At 46.9% G+C, this 12,664-nt stretch overlaps 1 protein-coding gene across 3 annotated transcripts in view; it reads right to left on the bottom strand.

Annotated features, from left to right (window-relative positions):
- The window catches only part of LOC133352061 (inaD-like protein), a 162,973-nt gene extending 161,454 nt beyond the window's left edge, over positions 1-1,519 (bottom strand). For 2 of the 3 annotated variants that reach the window (XM_061567788.1, XM_061567790.1), the window contains exon 1: positions 919-1,175. The gene's annotated coding sequence lies outside the window, so the exon portion shown is untranslated. Of the gene's footprint in view, positions 1-918; positions 1,176-1,338 lie in introns of those variants that run through there. The other variant, XM_061567789.1, reaches the window with a different exon arrangement.
- Between the last annotated feature and the right edge of the window lie 11,145 nt (positions 1,520-12,664).

Here is a 12,664-nt window from a genome sequence, read left to right as displayed (position 1 = left end):
TGCTTGTTAAAAGCGCTGTAACCACCGAATCAATAGCGTTGAATAGAGTTATAGAATCCCCGTGGTATGCACGTCTGTTTAATTGTTTGACTTTCTTCTTTAAATTAAAACAACAGCAAGGTGCAGCAGTCTTAGCTTGCACAGGGAGTGACTGTTTTGATTTATGTTTAAACCTACGACCGCACCGCGTTGCATATTGTACAACGTTACTCGGTCAAAGGTTTGGACACGTTACTTGGTCGCCTCACAAACTTGTGAGAAACTACTTTTTAAAACATATAAACACCGCGATTGCAAATTTCACAATTTGCGAGCGTAAGGTTTAAACGTCTGTACGATATTAAGGCAATGTGCAGTACATTATATCCATACATTGATGCAGTACTTATGCACGGGTGTAACAAGTGTAAAGTATGCGGTAACAAGTGTAAAGTATGCGGTAAAATTAAACATTAAACATCATCCCGGACCGTCTTCAAACGAGTTATGCAACAAAAAATGTAAAGTTAAAACTTTAATGCTATCTTTACAGCGTGGCCTATTGCCTCTCGGCAAGCCCCGGGCTCACCTAGAACGCCCTACCCACTCGAAACCAAATCCTCCGGTAGGGCCAACCAGGCGAGTAAGTAGGCCCGTACGACCGCTAGGCCTTAACCGAGTTAAAACTAAAAATTAACAAATAAACTTCAACAAAACTTTAATTCACACAACGGGTGCATTCAGTACACCACCGAGACTTCGCCCAGCTGATATCACTTCGGTCTACGAAGCGACAAATATATTAATTGCTAAACCCAATCAATGCATTGTTGGTGCCTTCGTGAGGAAGCAAGTAGCTTAAACAGAAGAAAAAAAAACCTTGCGTTTAATTTAAAAATACTAAAAAAAGCAAGAAATAAACAAACAAACAAAACTCACCGGCGTCGAGCCGAACCCACACTTGTTGGGGGCGTTCGCGTCGAAGCGACGTGGGTTTTTTTAGTTCGCCTAAGTAATTAACAGCAAGCAAACACGGCCGCGGAATGCGTCGTGCGGCGTGCGAGACGACTTCCTCTGTTGATGGAGTTAAAGTCGAGTCGGGCCCCACCCCACAGAGACTTTAACACTCAACAACACATCACCACCACCACCACTCAACAACAATCAACAACACATCACCACCACCACTCAACAACACATCACCACCACTCAACAACACATCACCACCACTCAACAACACATCACCACCACAACACATCACCACCACCAACACACAACACATCACCACCACCAACACACATCACATCATCACACACTACACATCACCACCACCAACACACGACACATCAACTTCCTTACCTGCGTGATCACCTCTCTCTCTCGCTCACGCGCGTGAGAATTAGTGGAGGGTTTGAGGTTTGTTTTATTATCTTTTATCATAGACACTTTAACCAACGAAACCTGCCTCACTCCTGTGTCACCTCACTCCTGCCTCACCTCACTCCTGCCTCACCTCACTCCTGTCTCACCTCACTCCTGTCTCACCTCACTCCTGCCTCACCTCACTCCTGTCTCACCTCACTCCTGCCTCACCTCACTCCTGCCTCACCTCACTCCTGCCTCACCTCACACCTGCCTCACCTCACTCCTGTCTCACCTCACTCCTGTCTCACCTCACTCCTGTCTCACCTCACTCCTGTCTCACCTCACTCCTGTCTCACCTCACTCCTGTCTCACCTCACTCCTGCCTCACCTCACACCTGCCTCACCTCACTCCTGTCTCACCTCACTCCTGTCTCACCTCACTCCTGTCTCACCTCACTCCTGCCTCACCTCACTCCTGTCTCACCTCACTCCTGTCTCACCTCACTCCTGCCTCACCTCACTCCTGTTTCACCTCACTCCTGTCTCACCTCACTCCTGTCTCACCTCACTCCTGCCTCACCTCACACCTGCCTCACCTCACTCCTGTCTCACCTCACTCCTGTCTCACCTCACTCCTGTCTCACCTCACTCCTGCCTCACCTCACTCCTGTCTCACCTCACACCTGTCTCACCTCACACCTGTCTCACCTCACTCCTGTCTCACCTCACTCCTGCCTCACCTCACTCCTGTCTCACCTCACTCCTGTCTCACCTCACTCCTGCCTCACCTCACTCCTGTCTCACCTCACACCTGTCTCACCTCACACCTGTCTCACCTCACTCCTGTCTCACCTCACTCCTGTCTCACCTCACACCTGTCTCACCTCACACCTGTCTCACCTCACTCCTGTCTCACCTCACTCCTGTCTCACCTCACTCCTGCCTCACCTCACACCTGTCTCACCTCACACCTGTCTCACCTCACACCTGTCTCACCTCACTCCTGCCTCACCTCACTCCTGCCTCACCTCACACCTGTCTCACCTCACTCCTGCCTCACCTCACTCCTGTCTCACCTCACTCCTGTCTCACCTCACACCTGTCCCACCTCACACCTGTGTGATCTCAAACATTGCCTCACACCTACCTGACTTCACATCCTGTCCTCACACCTGTGTCATGTCACACTTAATGTGTGAATCGCACGTTTCCTTCCAAGGCCGAAGTGGTCTAAGTAGGTGGAGAATTGCATCCCACTGGGATTTTTGCACACTGCGTTGGTGTACGGTGTATTTTTCTGCAATATTTTTCTGTCTTTTCTTGGATTTTCTGTTTGCACTCAGTCACATATTCACTTTAAGATGTTTTTTTGTTCATGTTTTTGTTTTTTGTTTGTTGCGGTTGCACCAGATTCAAGAGCCGAATGGCTCACAGGGCTATACCTAATAAATGAACTTGAATTTGAGTTTTCTATTTAAAGCTTTCGTGACTGCAGGGATTCATCTCCTTGGTTCTTTCGGTAAAGTCACGTAGAAGGGAAACAAAATAATAAAAATTAAAAAACAATAACATTCTCAAGACGTTTCGATTGCAACACAAGCAATCGTCAGGTGTGAAAACCACAGCAAGAAAATTTGAAAAAAGTGGCTTTTTTTTACCACCACAGAGAAACAACCTTATCGGCCATGATCAATCCACTGCTGGATACAGTCCTCCCCAACCGTCTCCATTTCTCACAATCTCACAATGCAATGATCCAGCCAGCGCCTGCGCACGAGCCGATTTCATCCCACTCCATCTTATCGGTGGACGCCCTCTCAGAGGTGTTCCATCCCTTGACTGTCACTTGTAATGAATCGGTGATATAATGTAAACGAATCAATGTGAAAGGATCAGTGCTTGTACATCTTTTTAAAACCCAGCTTAGGCAGATAAATTTTCTAATGGTTGTGGTAATGCTCCACTACCAGACTAAATTAATGCATGTCCTATTAAATACTTTGATTGGTGTGCAGCATGAAATGGAGGTTAGTCAAAGTACAACGTGTCAGCCTATTTAATTGGTGTGTCGGATCGCAGGTTTATCATGCGGCTGCTTTTATAAAGATGACTCTGAGCCTACGCTGCCATGTCAAGTATTGAAGGTATGTCACCCACGTTATTAATGTTGGAGCAAGTGTGATGAAAGACAGCGTCTCATTCAGACGCTGTCTTTCCGACAGACCTGTTCTTCACCTGAGGACGGCTGCTTGCGTTGTAGCCGAAACGTCGTGAGAATTATTTTATTTTGTTTTATTTTTATTATTTTATTATTTCCCTTCTACGTGACTTTACCGAAAGAACCAAGAAAATAGGTGCAGTTTTATTCAGAAAGTCTAAATGTTTGCAAATGGGCTTATCTGCAGTTCTAACAATGCTTTCATTTATCTTACACGTGGCTTAGCCACACACGAATTGGTCTTACCGCTTAATCCGTGTCATTATCTAAATCTGTAAAAATGCCTTCTCCTAAGCCCGTTTGAGTAGGGAAGTTAATTACAATGTCATTAAATACAAAACTGAGCATTACAATAAAATGTTACAGAGCATCAGACTATAACGGTGGTGTACGTGCAGATTAAATTAAACCGTGTCGGTTTCTGCACGCGGTGATGCGGTGCAGCGCTCATCGTCTTTGGGAGCACTCTGCTAGCAGTGGAAATTCCACATTCCCATGGCAGATACCGGTCTTCACATAGGACGGTGACGATCTTACACACTGCTCTATGCAACAAAACCCGTGACGCGAGTAACGTAAGACACTATTGTCACACGTACTACACGCACGGGATCAGAGAAACGTTGACGTTAACAAAGATAATGGAACGTAAGGACTTGGCTGGAAAGTGCACGAAGAAGCGTGGAGGGGTGCATTCTTGGAATTGCATTGAGAGACAATGAGAGAGAGAGAGAGTAACACATGGATTAGAGAACCTATGTCGGTTGAAGACAATGCAAGTGTTTATACTGGTAGGAACCTCCTGGTTACACCAGCCCACAGGGGATTAGTGTGTCCGTCCGTCGTGCAGGGAGGGGCTGGGTGGGGAGGGAGGGGCTGGGTGGGGAGGGGCTGGGTGGGGAGGGGCTGGGTGGGGAGGGTGGGGAGCGTGGGGAGGGGCTGGGTGGGGAGGGTGGGGAGGGACTGGGTAGGGAGGGGAGGGTGGGGAGGGTCGGGGGTGGGAGGGGTGGGGCAGAGTGAGGAGGGGCTGGTCACCCCATGGTGCCCTTATAAAACTCAAGGTTAAACCTACTCACGCCGGCTTGTGCCCGCCATCAAAATGGGGCATATTTGCGGAATACACCACGCCGCCGTTGACCCTGGCCATTGACCGAGCAACCCAACGTTCCTACCAGCTCCCTCCGCAGGAATGTGTTAAGGGCAGCCTGGGGCAGTGACACGTCTATCGAAGGGATGATGATGATGACAAATGGTGAAGAATAGTGATGGAGTGGCGGCCAAGAAATGGTCCGGGTCCTAGAGAGGCCATCCACCGCGGAGATGGAGCGATCAAATCAACCCACGTGCAGCATTATCGCCCCGCAAGATAGCCAGGGATGGCGACGCTTTTGGGACGTTTCCATTCAGCAGTGGATTGATCATGGCTGATGCATTAATCCATTTTGTAATTTTGTAAAGGTTGAATTGCTCACTGAGCTGTAGAGCTCTTTTTCAAAAGTGACCTGGCCACAAATGATAGCTCAACGAAGTGGCTTATCACGTGGAAATGTATCACAGCCAAATACTCTAAACGCGTGTCGATTCTAAATGTGGAGGGAAAAACCGGAGAACCCGGAGAAAAATCCATGCGACTATGGGGAAAGAGACACGCAGACTCCAAATATACAGCAGGTGTCAGGGTTGGGATCGAACCCACGACCTCCTGTATGCCAGGCGAGGTAATTAACATTTCGCCATTGTGGCCCTCACCTTTGGTTATCTCACCTGTGGTTATAACCTTGCGTTGCCTCACCTGGCCAGGAGACACACGGTTAAACAACCTGGGTGTGTGTGTGCGCGCAAATTTTCTTCATGAACTTTGGAAGCAATATTTTACCAACAGCATGAAAGGCTGGAGGGGTGATTTGCCAAACGATCATAACTCCCACGTCACCGTGTCACACACACATATATATGAAGCAACTGCATTCTACAAAAATGCACACTCGACTACGTTTTCTGTTTGTTGCACTCACCCCATTAACTTTACACGAGCACCAACAGTACTTAATGATATGTGCAGGTAGTTCCAACCAGTGGCGGAGTGTGGTTGGCATTGGCCCTGGTGCAATTAATGAAATGTGGCCTTCTGTCTAATTTCCTCACCCCCCCCCCCACAACTCCCCTCTCTTTGTAGCCTGGAACCTTGGCCCCTCTGCCGCGGTTCGTATGTGTATATGTTGATCTTCTTTCGCACCGTACGTAGCCAACTGTGCTAATCGGAGGTGCGGGGGAACGACAAAATCAAAAGAAGAATCTTAATTTAGACTGGAGGAATTGGAAGTGCGTACTGTGTGTGTGTGTGTGTGGTATGGGGAGCGGTGGTGTAGTAGTCAGTGCGCTGCGCTACGAACCTCCGCCACCCGAGTTCGATTCCCGCTCATGGCCAACACCAGAGATAATTATCTGAACCGGTCCTGGGCCTCCCCTAGGTCGACTCAGCGTCAAATTAGTACCTGGTGCGGTGTGTAAACATCGCCACTGGGGAGACAAAGGCGGTCGGGCGTGGCGCTCGCCTCCCGACTCCTCCTGTGCCGTGCCGGCCTTCATAGGTTGCTCGCTAACAGCACTTGCCCTAACAGTCTATTGTTGTGAGTGTGTGTGGTTTGTGTTGTTGAGTGTCACTCAGTGGCACCACCTGCACACTCGATAGCTCAGCAAATGTTCCAACTTTGATGATGCCTTATTATTTCCATGCAAATGAGTGTTCCTTCTATTCCCTTTCGTACGAGGTTTTAAACCGTTGAACGTCTAAATAGCCCACTCAATTTAAATTTCAAATCTCAATTTCATCGTATTTCCATAAGAAATTTTTTTCTCTAGCTAATGCCCACTGAGCTATGTAGCTCTTTTTCAGAAGCGACCTGGCCATAAACGACAGCTCAACGAAGTGGCTCATCGTGTGGATTTTTATAGCAGTCAAATTCTCTAAACGCACATTTCTAAAGACATTTTTTGAATTACGTTTGATGATCGTCATTGTTTTTTTTGTCAGTTATGTTTTTAACATTTAAAAAAAATAATGTTTTACATTAGTGGAAGAGTGGTGGCGCACAGCAGTTATTGAACGTTCCCTCTGAACACGGTGACCTCAGTTGAATTCCTGGCCACATCAGCGGCGAGTTAAATGTGAACCGGATTGTTGTATGGCAACGTGAACTTGCGGAGGACACACATCGAGCCGTAGATAGATCATACCCTGACAATGATTAATTGAAATTGGGCTGTAGTGGTGGTGCAGTCCTTAGCGTACTTGTGCCATGAATCCGGTGAGCCCAGATTTTATCCGGGACTACGGTTTAAACATCAGTGGAGAATGATATATGAACCGATTCATGGCCCGCATCCCATTCACCAACTCACACTTACCAGCGTGGTGAAGTATGGTGAAATAACGCACACAATTCGAATGGCGCGGGGAGGCTCTCATCCAGCAGTGAATTGACAAAGAGCTGTACATCTTCACCCCTTACCGTAGGTCATAATATTTATAAGTATTTTGATGTCTCATATTGTCGACATCTTTTGACGACCAATATCATACCGCAACAAAAAATCCTAAATAACCCCAGGCAGTATTTGCTGCCCTCTAGCGCCAATGGAGCCATGGGCGTGTGTGTAGAGTCCACGGTGGAAGAGAATGACGCTTGCTCTATGAACAATGCACACCACAAGCCTCATGGGCGTGTGTGTAGAGTCCACGGTGGAAGAGAATGAAGCTTGCTGTATGAACAATGCACACCACAAGTTCCATGCGCGTGTGTGTAGAGTCCACGGTGGAAGAGAATGAAGCTTGCTGTATGAACAATGCACACCACAAGTTCCATGCGCGTGTGTGTAGAGTCCACGGTGGAAGAGAATGAAGCTTGCTGTATGAACAATGCACACCACAAGTTCCATGGGTGTGTGTGTAGAGTCCACGGTGGAAGCGAATGAAGCCTGCTGTATGAACAATGCACACCACAAGTTCCATGCGCGTGTGTGTAGAGTCCACGGTGGAAGAGAATGACGCTTGCTCTATGAACAATGCACACCACAAGTTCCATGCGCGTGTGTGTAGAGTCCACGGTGGAAGCGAATGAAGCCTGCTGTATGAACAATGCACACCACAAGCTCCATGGGCGTGCGTGTAGAGTCCACGGTGCAAGAGAATGAAGCTTGCTCTATGAACAATGCACACCACAAGTTCCATGCGCGTGTGTGTAGAGTCCACGGTGCAAGAGAATGACGCTTGCTGTATGAACAATGCACACCACTAGTTCCATGCGCGTGTGTGTAGAGTCCACGGTGGAAGAGAATGAAGCTTGCTCTATGAACAATGCACACCACTAGTTCCATGCGCGTGTGTGTAGAGTCCACGGTGGAAGAGAATGAAGCTTGCTCTATGAACAATGCACACCACTAGTTCCATGCGCGTGTGTGTAGAGTCCACGGTGGAAGAGAATGAAGCTTGCTCTATGAACAATGCACACCACTAGTTCCATGCGCGTGTGTGTAGAGTCCACGGTGGAAGCGAATGACGCTTGCTGTATGAACAATGCACACCACTAGTTCCATGCGCGTGTGTGTAGAGTCCACGGTGGAAGAGAATGACGCTTGCTGTATGAACAATGCACACCACAAGCTCCATGGGCGTGTGTGTGTAGAGTCCACGGTGGAAGAGAATGACGCTTGCTCTATGAACAATGCACACCACAAGCTCCATATGCCGTGTGTGTAAAGTCCACGGTGGAAGAGAATGACGCTTGCTGTATGAACAATGCACACCACAAGCTCCATAGGCGTGTGTGTGTAGAGTCTACGGTGGAAGAGAATGACGCTTGCTGTATGAACAATGCACACCACAAGCTCCATAGGCGTGTGTGTGTAGAGTCCACAGTGGAAGAGAATGACGCTTGCTCTATGAACAATGCACACCACAAGCTCCATGGGCGTGTGTGTAGAGTCCACGGTGGAAGAGAATGACGCTTGCTCTATGAACAATGCACACCACAAGCTCCATAGGCGTGTGTGTGTAGAGTCCACGGTGGAAGAGAATGAAGCTTACTCTATGAACAATGCACACCACAAGTTCCATGGGCGCGTGTGTGTAGAGTCCACGGTGGAAGAGAATGAAGCTTGCTCTATGAACAATGCACACCACAAGTTCCATAAGCCGTGTGTGTGTAGAGTCCACGGTGGAAGAGAATGACGCTTGCTGTATGAACAACGCACATCACAAGTTCCATAGGCCGCAGGCCAGCGGTGCTCAGCACGTGGGTAATCCAGGCTGCAGCGTGGATACCGTGCAGGAGAAATATCGAATGTGCGCGGGGAACGTCAGCGCCAATTAGAGAACTGATTGGTGTGTGTTAGTTTGTTGTCCTTCCCCGACACATCCGATTAGCACGGTTGGCTACGTACGGTGCGAAGGAAGTTCAACATACATACGTACCTGCCACGTTGCGGAGACGAAAACGCACGAATACACAGAATTAAACAAAAATGCCTCGTTGACCATGAAGGTTTGATTAAACCAAGTAGTTGTACTTACGTTCCCGTACTTATTTTGTGTTTTCGATTGTTTACCTTCAAAAAGATCTGGCCACGTCTCACACCCCCAGAAAGGGCATCTCTCATCCCCAGGTGCGTGCACCCCAGGTTAAGAACCACAGATTTAGATTATTTTTCCACTATGCATTTCTACATAATGCTCCACTTTGTTGAGCTGTCATTTGTGGCCAAGTCGCTTCTGAAAGATGAGTTAATAACTCAGTGGGCTTTACCTGGTAAGATAATATATATAGTTTAGTTTTACTTATATATGTTTTTTTACAGTGAATTGTTTACCTTTGTAATACTTTGCACTCTTATCGTGTTTTTCTATTATTTGTTGTTGAAACGTTCTGACCCGCCCCTACTGGACATTTGTGAAAAAGAGCTTTATAGGTCATCGGATTCCTCCAGTGTAAATCAATATTCTGATGCTGATTCTGAACAAAAAAGACTCCACACATTCGTGAATAACAATGTAGCCTTAGAAGGAAACCCCCATATATTATAGGCGACGTTTTAGGCACCGGCCCTTCTTCGTAGCACGTGGGCTATAAAAAACTAAACGGCTTACTTTGTAAAAAGTCTACAGCGGTTGCTTTGTAGATGGGAAAAGCCCCTGCCGCAGAAATGTGGAGTTTCCACCACCAATATTCTTTGGGTCTTTCGGTAAAGTCACGTCGATAGGTTCATCGTAGATAGGTTCAACCTATCTACGTGACTTTACCGAAAGACCCAGAGAGTATGAATTCCTGCAGTCACGAAAGCTTTAAGTCAAGATTCCACCACCAAGTTCATCACCACCAAACAGGGAGGTGATGAGGTCTATTGGTTCATACACAAACGTTTAAACAACAGGTGGCGCCAAACATCTGAGCAAAAGCAGGATCGCAGACTTAAAATAAACAAATAAAGTGCGCCCATTAATTATCGATCCACCAATGCGTGAAGGTCTCTCCGCGCCGTGTCGGTCATGGGTGAGTACATACTTCACCACCCTGGTCAGTGAGAGTTGGTGAACGGAGTTGGAGGGGGGGGGAGGTGATTACAGAGCTGGTCGAGATATTAAATGATTGGTTGCTGCAGCGTTGGCAATGGTGCACAAAGCACAGTTAACACACACAAGACAAACGTAACACCTTCCGTCAATGGCACTGCCTTAAAAATTAACCCGTAAAAACAAAGTTTTTCACTATAAATCCTTTATATGCGTGGCATCGGTTTTATTTTATTATTCATTTGTGTGTTATTTTTAGTAAGAGTTTCATTTTTATCACATTGGTATTTTAAATAAATATGAAAAAAAAATGTTTTCCTAAAAAGTGGAAAATTTTGTTAAAAAAAATTCACGAAAATAAATTGTCACGCACAACGAGTCTGTGTGCAAAATGTCAGCTCGATTGGATCACGGGAAGTGGGTTAAAAAACGACCGAAAGATTTGCACGGTCGTAAGCGTGCAAGCAAGCAAGCGAGTGAACTTAATATAAAGGATTTAAAAAGAAAGAAATATATACTAGGCAACGTTTTGGGCAACGGCATTGTGCCACGAAGAAAGCGCTTTTCCCGGAACGCCGCGTGTTTTCTATTCTCTATTGAGGCTGCAGTGCTATTGACGAATGTGCTTCGGATAAAAACACTCGCCGCTGATGTTCAACAGGGGCGCGGGATTCAAGCTCGGGTGGCCCGGTTCCTAGCACAGCGCGTTACGACCGCAGCCCACACGAGTTAAAACGACGACGTCTTCGTCAAAACTGCGTCTGACGAGCGGGGTGATCACACAGGACGCCGCGTTTGTCTCGTTTCAATGCCCTCAAATGTGAATGTCCCTCAAAGCAATCGGTCTGCTTGTGTGAGATCACCGAGCAATTGCGTCACTGGCCCCTTCGACGAGTGAGGAGCCGCTCATAATTAAATCAGCACCACCACCATTGTCATCATCATCATCGTTATCTTCCTCGTAGCTGAGGGTTGATGTTCACGGGCGATCGTTTCCACACATTCACCATCTGAACGTGTGATGAAGGGCGCCACGATGGCGAGATGTTAACTACCTCGCCTGGTATGCAAGGGGGTCGTGGGTTTGATCCCGACCACTGACGCCTGCTGTATATTTGGAGTTTGAGCGTCTGTTTCTCTCCCCGTGGTGGCGTGGAATTTTCTCCGGGTCCTCCAGTGTTTCCCTCCACATTTAGAATGAACATGCGTTCGGAGTATTTGGCTGCTGTACATTTCCAAATGATAAGCCCACTTCGTTGAGCTATTATTTGTGGCCAGGTCGCTTCAGAAAAAATAGAGTTAAATAGCTCAGTGAGGCCTTGCGTGGTAACAAAAAATATATAAAGAGTTTAGTTTCATTGTTTATCCTTCGTGCACCGTCCACCAGCTGATTCGCTCTCTTGCTATCTTCCCTTCGACGGTTTCCTTGCAGGGCCAATATCCATTCATTCTCCAGCTCAGCCTCTTGACAGCGTGTGTCCTGCACACGTGCGCCCCCCCCCCCCCCCCCCCCACATTACTTCTCATTCGACTCCCCAGTAAATTCCTGCTCGCCGTATCAATTCCCCGCGAGTACCACCTCGTTTGTATCTTTAAATTTAGATTTAATTCGGGGTGGGGGGGGGGATGGCAATTGTATTAATCTGCGGCATAAAACACGTGCACACAGAAGCCCTCTTGTTGTTATTATTTTTTCTCCCTGGGAACATTTCTAAATAATTGCAGGTTTGGTTAAATTGGCCATGACACAAGCACGAAATTGACCCACCGAATGATTGGCGTGCCATATGGAATGTCACTTGACGAGGTCACGTTTACCCTGTACGTTATTATCATCATCATTATATGAATTTTAAATTACAGTCGACAAAGAACGTGTAATGAAAGCTCAAAAGTGTCGCAAAGTAAGCGTGGAGAGAGGCACGCCTGGGAGTTAGAGGGACAGGAGGTAAGGAATACCCGGAGCAGATGCAAATGATATAAATCACGTTACATAAAAAAAAACTAAATATGTATTCATCAATGCATATATGGACGGAAATATGGATTTTCACAAAGAACATTGAACTAAAAAAGATGAAAAGTGAAGAATAGAAACAGGGAGCGGTGTAAGCTTTGAGTTACACCGGGAGACAGAAAGACGCGTGCACGTTTGTACGTAAGTTGAACTTCTTTCGCACCGTACGTAGCCAACCGTGCAAATTGTAAGTGCGGGGGGAGGACAACAGACTAAAGACAAAAAGCATTTCTAAAGAATTAAAGTTTTCATTGCTAGCAAAAAGGTGAACCTTGATATTGATTTTAAGCTTTCGTGACTGCAGGAATCCATACTCTTTGGTTCTAGTGATTTATTTTAATTTATACCTACGTGACTTTAGCGAAAGAACCAAAGAGTATGAACCTTGATGGTTACGTGGATTGCCCGTGGTCGAGACTCAGGACAGAGTGGCAGCCAACGGTGGGAAAGAGAGAGAGAGCATGCCCGAGAGGACATCCACCATGTGGATACATTTCGGTAAAATCGGCTCGTGTGG

Source organism: Lethenteron reissneri, chromosome 39 (genome assembly GCF_015708825.2).
Source record: "Lethenteron reissneri isolate LAM-NWPU_2019-01 chromosome 39, ASM1570882v1, whole genome shotgun sequence".
In the NCBI taxonomy this organism is placed as follows: domain Eukaryota; kingdom Metazoa; phylum Chordata; class Hyperoartia; order Petromyzontiformes; family Petromyzontidae; genus Lethenteron; species Lethenteron reissneri.
Note: the sequence above shows the minus strand (reverse complement) of the source record. Positions and strands in the feature narration are given on the sequence as shown.